The sequence below is a fragment of the Macaca mulatta genome, chromosome 10 (genome assembly GCF_049350105.2).
Source record: "Macaca mulatta isolate MMU2019108-1 chromosome 10, T2T-MMU8v2.0, whole genome shotgun sequence".
Taxonomy (NCBI): Eukaryota; Metazoa; Chordata; class Mammalia; order Primates; family Cercopithecidae; genus Macaca; species Macaca mulatta.
Window position 1 is genome coordinate 8,987,887 of NC_133415.1, and position 9,825 is coordinate 8,997,711.

The window sequence follows — 9,825 nt, forward strand, 5'->3', positions numbered from 1 at the left end:
ACCGGCTGGAACCCAGTAGGGCCCCGACCCCCGGGCAGTCCTGGAATTACAGGCACGCGCCACCAAGCCAAGCTAATTTTGTAGTTTTGGTAGAGACATGGGTTCTCCATGTTGGTCAGGCTGGTCTCGAACTCTCGACCTCAGGTGGTCAGCCCGCCTCGGCCTCCCGAAGTGCTGGGGATTACAGGCGTGAGCCACCGCACCCGGCCTGGTCAAACTAACTTTTAGGTATGAAAATAGCAGATTGTCAGGCCGGACTCAGTGGCTCACACCTGTAATTCCAGCAACTCGGGAGGCCAAGGCAGGTGGATCACTTGAAGTCAGGAGTTCAAGACCAGCTTGGCCAACATGGCTAAACCACGTCTCTACTAAAAATACAAAAACAGCTGGGCGTGGTGGCACACTATTGTAATTTCAGCTACTCAGGGGGCTGAGGCAGAATTGCTTGAACTTGGGGGGCAGAGGTTGCAGTGAGCCCAGATCTCGCCACTGCATTGCAGCCTGGGTGACAGAGTTAGTTAAGAAGAGAAAAAAAAAAGCAGATTGTCACCAATGTGCAGGAACCCGGAGAATATTGCTCCCAAAGCCTTTCCTGAGGACTGACTAGAAAATAAGCTTCAGACAACCAAAGAGACTAAAAAGACATTGTCATTAGCCTGGTGTAAACATTAAAGATACATTTACATGGAGAACCAAGAGATGAGGAGTAAAAGAGAAGATGAGTGTAATGGTGATGTTTGCCAACAACATAGATAAAGTAGAGCTATAAATAGGGGGAGAAAATGGTGTGGGCTTATCTTTAAAATGTTTTTTGTTTGTTTGTTTGCTTGTTTTTTGGCCAGGCACGGTGGCTCAGGCCTGTAATCTCAGCACTTTGGGAGGCCAAGGCAGGTGGATGGCTTGAGGTGAGGAGTTCGAGATCAGCCTGGCCAACGTGGCGCAACTTCATCTCTCCTAAAATACAAAAATTAGCTGGGTGTGGTGGTGGGCGCCTGTAATCCCAGCTACTTGGGAGGCTGGGGCAGGAGAATCACTTGAACCCAGGAGGTGGAGGTTGCAGTGAGCTGAGATCACACCATTGCACTCCAGTCTGGGTGACAGAGCAAGATAATAATAATAATAAATAAAATATCAAAAAAATAATAATAAATAATAAATCAAAAAATAAAATAAAATAAAATAAAATAATTTGAAACTGGTTTTTAGTGATCATATGGAGTGGTAATGTTACATTTTTATTCTAAGAAGGTTTTCAAACATGGGACAAAGCAATTAGTAATTATGTGATATTCAAATTCTATCATCCCCAGTGGCCAGAGAACTGAATTCTTGGTGTAGGGAAAAGGAGTCACAGATGTGAAATAGAAGAGAATGAGTAACATTTTCTCTCTTGAATTTCAATCAGAAGTATCAGTATGTTTCATGAGGCATCTTAAAAGAACACACAAGACCGGGCGCGGTGGCTCACGCCTGTAATCCCAGCACTTTGGGAGGCCGAGGCAGGCGGATAGCGAGGTCAGGAGATCGAGACCATCCTGGCTAACACTGTGAAACCCTGTCTCTACTAAAAATACAAAAAATTTAGCTGGGCGCGGTGGCGGGCGCCTGTAGTCCCAGCTACTCCGGAGGCTGAGGCAGGAGAATGATGTGAACCTGGGAGGCGGAGCTTGCAGAAAGCCGAGATCATGCCACTGCACTCCAGCCTGGGAGACAGAGCCAGACTCTGTCTCAAAAAAAAAAAAAAAAAAAGAATACACAAATTCACATATACACACACATATACAAACACCTTGTAGCTGTGTGCTTTGAAAGAGGCTGTGTGCTTTGAAAGAGTCTTAACAAAAACATAAAAGCTTAATCTGATTAACACTCTATGCAATGATCAATTTACAGGAAAAAAAAAAGAAACTTCTTATTTATTTATTTATTTTTTTTTTTGAGACAGAGTCTGGCTCTGCCGCCCAGGCTGGAGTGCAGTGGCGCCATCTCAGCTCACTGCAAGCTCCGCCTCCCGGGTTCACGCCATTCTCCTGCCTCAGCCTCCCGAGTAGTTGGGACTACAGGCGCCCGCCACCGCGCCCGGCTAGTTTTTTGTATTTTTTTAGCAGAGACGGGGTTTCACCGTGTTAGCCAGGATGGTCTCGATCTCCTGACCTCATGATCCGCCCGTCTCGGCCTCCCAAAGTGCTGGGATTACAGGCTTGAGCCACCGTGCCTGGCCAAAAAAGAAACTTCTTAACCTATACGACAGGAATGTAACCAGCAAAATCCAGACTATGGGAAGTGATACAAATTAACCATCCCAAATTTTTCAATAAAAAATTGCAAGACAGAAAAAAGAGATTCTGGGGGAATCTACAGATTTAAAGAGGGCAGTACTACACATTTAACAGCTTTTGTTTTTTCTTTTTTTTTTTTTTAGACAGAGCCTCACTCTGGCCAGGCTGGAGTTCAGTAGTGCAATCCTGGCTCACTTCAACTTCCGCCTCCCGGGTTCAAGCGATTGTCCTGCCTCAGCCTCCCGAGTAGCTTGGGATGACAGGCATGCACCACCACATCCAGCTAATTTGTATGTTTAGTAGAGATGGGGTTTCACCATATTAGCCAGGCTCATCTCGAACTCCCGACCTTAGGTGATCCTCCTGTCTTGGTCTCCCAAAGTGCTGGGATTACAGGCATGAGCCACCGTGCCCGGCCCTTTTTTTTTTTTGAGACAGAAGTTTCACTTTTGTTGCCCAGGCTGGAGTGCAGTGGCGCGATCTCGGCCCACTGCTACCTCCACCATCTGGTTTTCAAGCGATTCTCCTGCCTCAGCCTCCCGGTTAGTTGGGATTACAGGCGCCGGCCACCATGCCCAGCTAATTTTTTTTGTATTTTTTAGTAGAGACGGGGCTTCACCATGTTGGCCAGGCTGGTCTCAAACTCCTGACCTCGTGATCCGCCTGCCTCGGCCTCCAAAGTGCTGGGATTACATGCGTGAGTCACTGCGCCCAGCTGTTTTTTTTGTTTTGTTTTTGTTGCTGTTGTTTGACAGACAAGATCACCCAGGCTAGGCTGCCGTGGAGCAGTCATAGCTCACTGCAGCCTTGAACTCCTGGGCTCAAGTCATTCTCTTGCCTCAGCCTTCTGAGTAGCTGGGACTACAGGCACACACCATTCATTACACCAAATTCAGTAGCTTAAAATAACACCCATTGTTAGCTCACAATTGGGTAGGACTGTAATGGATTGAACTGTGACTCGTTCTCCCCACCAAATTCACATGTTGAAGTTCCGACTCCTACTACCTCAGAATGTCATCTTATTTGGGGATAGTTTCTTCTCAGAGGTGAACAAGTCATAATTAAGACATCAGGCTGGACCATATTCCAATATGACGGGTGTCCTTAGGAAAACGGGAAATTTGCATGTACACATCCAGAGAGAATGTCAAATAGAAATGATGTGGTTATTTATTTACTGAGTCGGAGTTTCGCTCTTGTTGCCCAGAGTGGAGTGCAATGGCATGATCTCGGCTCACTGCAACCTCCATCTCCCGGGTTCAAGCCATTCTCCTGCCTCAGCCTCCCGAATAGCTGGGATTACAGGCCCCCACCATCACACTCAGCTAATTTTTTGTATTTTTGGTAGAGACAGGGTTTCATCATGTTGGCCAGGCCGGTTTCAAACTCCTGACCTCAAGGGATCCACCCTCCTCAGCCCCTCAAAGTCCTGGGATTACAGGGGAGAACCACAGCGCCAGGCCCAGAATCCGTTTTGAAGTGGAGCCAACAGGATTTGCTGCTGGGTGTTGTGAGGGTGGGAGGAGTCAGGGATGACCCACGGATGTTGGCCTGAGCAGCTGGAGGAAGTGACTTGCCATGAGCTATGGGCACAGCCAGAGCTGGCTTTATTGACAGTTTTATCTAATGCTGACCAGCCACTGACCTACTCTTCCTACAGATACATGGAAATTATCACAATGAGGACCCACAGGCTTCACTGGTCTGAGACCAAGTGCCCTTTCTCTTGAAGTGTTTGCATAATGTCTGCTTCAATGCACTGTAGCTGGTGTTCACTGTAGAGTTTCACTCTCAGGAGGAAATTTATTCCACAGCTGTAGCTGCGCATGTCTACCCAAAGATATTCACTTGCTGTGTTACCGACTCCTAGCATTCCTTAGGACTGCATGGCTTTGAACTTCATCTGAGGCTTCTACACTCTGTGGCTTTGACTTGGCCCTCCTCTGCTACCTTTGGTGATTCTCAGGAGCTGGTACAATTCTTTTTTTTTTTTTGAGATGGAGTCTTGCTGTCACCCAGGCTGGAGTGCAATGGCATGTGATCTTGGCTCACTGCAACCTCTGCCTGCCGGGTTCAAGCGAGTCTCATGCCTCAGCCTTCCATCAGAGTAGCTGGGATGACAGGCACCTGCCACCATGCCCAGCTAATTTATTTTGCATTTTTAATAGAGATGGAGTTTCACCATGTTGGCCAGGCTGATCTCTTACTCCTGACCTCAGGTGATCTGCCTGCCTCGGCCTCCCGAAGTGCTGTGATTATAAGTGTGAGCCACTGCACCTGGCCTCTCTCTGTGTTTTCACATTATTTTTCCTCTGTGTGTGTCTCTGTGTCCAAATTTCTCCTTTTTGTAAGGACACCAGTCATACTGGATAAAGGCCCACCCTAACAACTTCATTTCAACTTGATGACCTCTGTCAAACTTCCATTTCCAGGCTGGGCATGGTGGCTCATGCCTGTAATCCCAACACTTTGGGAGGCGTAGGCATGTGGATCACCTGAGGTCAGGAGTTCAAGACCAGCCTGGCCACCACGGCAAAACCCCGTCTCTACTAAAAATACAAAAATGAGCTGGGCATGGTGGCTGGCACCTGTAATCCCAGCTACTCAGGAGGCTGAGGGAGGAGAATCGCTTGAACCCAGGAAGCGGAGGTTGCAGTGAGCTGAGATCTTACCATGGCATTACAGCCTGAGGGACAAAAGTGAGGCTCAAAAAAAAATAAAAAATAAAAATAAAAATAAAAATAAAGCACCCTCCAACAGAACCCAGCAGCAGTCACATTCATTCACCCAACACCACTGTTTTTTTTTTTTTGAGACAGGTCTCGCTCTGTCGCCCAGGCTGGAGGGCAGTGGTGCGATCTCGGCTCACTGCACGCTCCGCCTCCTGAGTTCATGGCATTATCCTGCCTCAGCCTCCTGAGTAGCTGGGACTACAGGCACCTGCCACCATGCCCAGCTAATTTTTGGTACTTTTAGCAGAGATGGGGTTTCACCGTGTTACCCCAGTATGGTCTCGATCTCCTGACCTCGTGATCCACCCGCCTCAGCCACCCAAAGTGCTGGGATTACAGGCGCGAGCCACCGCGCCTGGCCTCATTCACCTAACACATCTTTTTTTTTTTTTTTTTTTTTTTTTTTTTTGAGACGGAGTCTCGCTCTGTTGCCCAGCCCAGGCTGGAGTGCAGTGGCGCGATCTCGGCTCACTGCAAGCTCCGCCTCCCGGGTTCACGCCATTCTCCTGCCTCAGCCTCCCGAGTAGCTGGGACTACAGGCGCCCACAACCGCGCCCGGCTAATTTTTTGTAATTTTTAGTAGAGACGGGGTTTCACCGTGGTCTCGATCTCCTGACCTTGTGATCCGCCCGCCTCGGCCTCCCAAAGTGCTGGGATTACAGGCGTGAGCCACCGCGCCCGGCCACCTAACACATCTTAACAGTCTCCCAGTGAACAAAACAGACAAGCGCCTACCGTCACGGAGCCTACACTGCAGTGATGGGACACAGACCACTAGAAAAGACAAGGGAACTCCTGAGTGTGTTCCTTGGTGATGTTTTGGAGAAAAATGGGAGACAAAGTGGCTAACAGGGTGCTGGGTGAGGAACTGCAGTTGTTAGATAGTGGGGGTCAGGGAAGGTCTCACCAACTGGAAGACATTCATATGTGATAAAAGACAAGAGGGGCTGGGCATGCTGGTTCATGCCTATAATCTCAGCGCTTGGGGAGGCCTAAACAGGACGGTTGCTTGAGGCCAGGAGTTTGAGACCAGTCTAGGCAACAGAGTGAGACCACATCTCTACAAAAAATTTAAAAATGAGCGGGCATGTTGATGTGTGCTTGTAGTCCTAGCATACTGTATTCAGGGGGCTGAGTCAGGAGGATTACATGTACTCAGGGGTTTGAGACTGTGGTGAACTATGATCACACCACTGCACCAGCTGTTTGACAGAGCAAGGCGCCATCCCCCCTACCGCACCCCCCCAACACACGCACAAAAAGGGCTGGGCGTGGTGGCTCACGCCTGTAATCCCAGCACTTTGGGAGGCCGAGGCAGGTGGATCATCTGAGGTCAGGGATTTGAGACCAGGCTGGACAACATAGTGAAACCCCTTCTCTACTAAAAATATAAAATGTAGCTGGGTATGGTGGTGTGTGCCTATAATCCCAGCTACTCAGGGGGCTGATGCAGGAGAATCGCTTGAACCCGGGTGGCTGAGGTTGCAGTGAGCTGAGATCGCACCACTGCACTCCAGCCTGGGTGACAGAGCAAGTCTGCATCTCAAAAAGGAAAAAAAAAAGGAAAGAAATCTGCGGACAGGATGTTCCAGGCCAAGGGAGTAGCAAGTGCTAAAGCCCCAGGGGAAGGTGCCTGGTGTGCCCAAAACACACGTAGCCACCAGGGTTCTGGGGCAGAGCCAGCCATGGGAAGTCCGGGAGATGGTCAGGGCCGCTATGCCAAATCAGGCACAGGCCACAAAGAGACTTGGAGGCCATCAGGACATGAACTTCACCCTGTGTGAGGTGGAAGCCATTGGCTGGGTTTGAGCAGAAAAATGGTGTGAACATTGTTCTAACTGGATCCCCCTGGCTATCAGGAGGAAAGTGGGCTGAGGGGAATCAGAGCAGGGAGGCCCGGCTAGGGGTGTCACTTCGACCGGTGTAGTAGGAGTGGAGGTGCCAAGGGTGACCAGGTTCAGTATCTTTTTTTTTTTTTTTTGAGAAAGAGTCTTCCTCTGTTGCCAAGGCTGGAGTGCAGTGGCATGACTTTGGCTCACTGCAACCTCCGCCTCCCGGATTCGAGCCTCAGCCTCTCGAGCAGCTGGGATTACAGGTGCATGCCACCAAGCCTGGCTAATTTTTTTGTATTTTTAGTAGAGACGGGCTTTCATCATGTTGGCCAGCCCGGTTTCAAACTCCTGACCTCAAGTGATCCACCTCAACTGATCCACCCTCAAAGTACTCAAAGTCCTGGGATTACAGGGGTGAACCACAGCGCCAGGCCCAGAATCCGTTTTGAAGTGGAGCCAACAGGATTTGCTGCTGGGTGTTGTGAGGGTGGGAGGAGTCAGGGGTGACCCACGGATGTTGGCCCGACCAGCTGGAGGAAGTGAGTTGCCATGAGCTATGGGCACAGCCAGAGCTGGCTTTGTTGACTGTTTTATCTAATGCTGACCAGACACTGACCAGCCACTGACCTACTCTTCCTACAGATACATTGAGACTATCACAGTGAGGACCCACCGGCTTCGCTGGTCTGAGACCAAGTGCCCTTTCTCTTGAAGTGTTTGCATAATGTCTGCTTCAATGCACTGTAGCTGGTGTTCACTGTAGAGTTTCACTCTCAGGAGGAAATTTATTCCACAGCTGTAGCTGCGCATGTCTTCCCAAAGATGTTCACTTGCTGTGTTACCAACTCCTAGGATTCCTTACGACTGTATGGCTTTGAACTTCATCTGAGGCTTCTATACTCTGTGACTTTGACTTGGCCCTCCTTCTCTCTGCTACCTTTGGTGACTCTTAGGGGCTGGTACTTTTTTTTTTTGAGATGGAGTCTTGTTGCTCTGTTGCCTAGGCTGGAGTGCAATGGCGCATGACCTTGGCTCAATGCAACCTCTGCTTCCCGGGTTCAAGCGACTCTCATGCCTCAGCCTCCCGAGTAGCTGGGATTACAGGTGCCCAACACCACCCCTGGCTAATTTTTGTATTTTTAGTAGAGATGGAGTTTCACCATGTTGGCCAGGCTGGTCTCGAACTCCTGACCTTGCGATCCACCCGCCACGGCCTCCCAAAGTGCTAGGATTACAGGTGTGAGCCACTGCACTCGGCTGGTACAATTCTTTACCTCTTTCTTCATAACCCCCCGTTTTTGTTGAGACAGAGTCTTGCTCTTTTATCCAGGCTGGAGTGCAGTGGCGCAGTCTCAGCTCCCTGTGGCCTCTGCCTCCTGGTCTCAGATCAGCAAAGCCCATGAGCCCTTGGTATGATAGTTCCCAGGTTCAAACGAGTCTCCTGCCTCATCCTCTCAAGTTGCTGGGATTACAGGCGTGTGCCACTACGCCTGGCTAATTTTTTTTTGTATTTTTTGTAGAGATGGGTTTTTGCCATGTTGGCTAGGCTGGCCTCAAACTCCTGGCCTCAAGTGATCTGCCTGCCTTGGTCTCCCAAAGTGCTGGGATTACAGGCGTGAGCCCCCATGTCTGGCCCATACCCTGTTTTATCACACAAGCATTCCCGTGCATGCGCATCCACACACACACACACACACACACACACACACACACACACACACACAGCAGGTCACCAGAGTCCTCTGTCCTCCAGAGTCAGGCTCCTGGCCCCATCAATCTGTTAATACACTCCTATTAATACCACCTGTCCTGGCAAATGCCATCTCCAAACTTACAGCTGCAATAATGGTGGGGGCCAGATTCTTCCTAGACAGTCTCAGTTTCTAATATTCTGCAGCAGCTCTGTTCAACAGAAATACAATATAAGCCACAAATGCAATTCAAAATTTCCTAGGACCCTCATTTAAAAGCCCTCATAAAAAGAAACAGGTGAAAGTAATTTTAATAATGTATGTATTTTATTTTACCCAACCTACCCAAAACATTTTTTTTTTTTTGAGACAGAGTCTCTCTCAGCCACCCAGGCTGGAGTGCAGTAGCGCGATCTCCACTCACTGCAACCACCGTCTCCCAGGTTCAAGTGATTCTCCCATCTCAGCTTCCTGAGTAGCTGTAATTACAGGCACCTGCCATCATGTCTGGCTAATTTTTGTATGTTAGTAGAGACGGGGTTTCGCCATGTTGGCCAGGTTACTGTTGAACTCCTGACCTCAGGTGATCCGACCGCCTCAAAAACATTATCTTTTTTTTTCCTTTTTTTCAGACGGAGTCTCACTCTGTTGCCAGTCTGGAATGCAGTGGCAGGATCTCAGCTCACTATAACCTCTGCCTCCTGGGTTCAAGTGATTCTCCTGCCTCAGCCTCCCAAGTAACTGGGACCACAGGTGCAAGCCACCACACCTAGCTAAGTTTTGTATTTTTAGGAGAGACGGGGTTTCACCATGTTGGCCAGGATGGTCTCATTCTCTTGACCTCGTGATCCACCCACGTTGGCCTCCCAAAGTGCTGGGATTACAGATATGAGCCACTGCACCCAGCAAAAAACATTATCTTTTAAACATGCAATCAATATAAAAAGTATTGGAATGCTTTACATCGTTTTTTTCCCCTTCATGTCAAGTCTTTGAAATCTGGTATTTTACACTTACAGCACATCTCCATTCAGACCAAACACATTTCACAGCTTAATGGCCACACGTGGCTAACTGCCACTGTTTTGCACAGTGCAGTTCCAGTTACTCAACTATCCCCACAGTGGTCAGGCAGGATCAGCATCCGTCTCAGCTGGAAGCTTGTTTGTAATGCAGAATCCCAGACCCACTCAGTGCAATCTGCCTTTTAACGAGATGCTCAAGTAATTTACACACACATTCCAATGTGAGACGCATGGGTGGATGGCCATTGTTTTGGTTTGTTCTG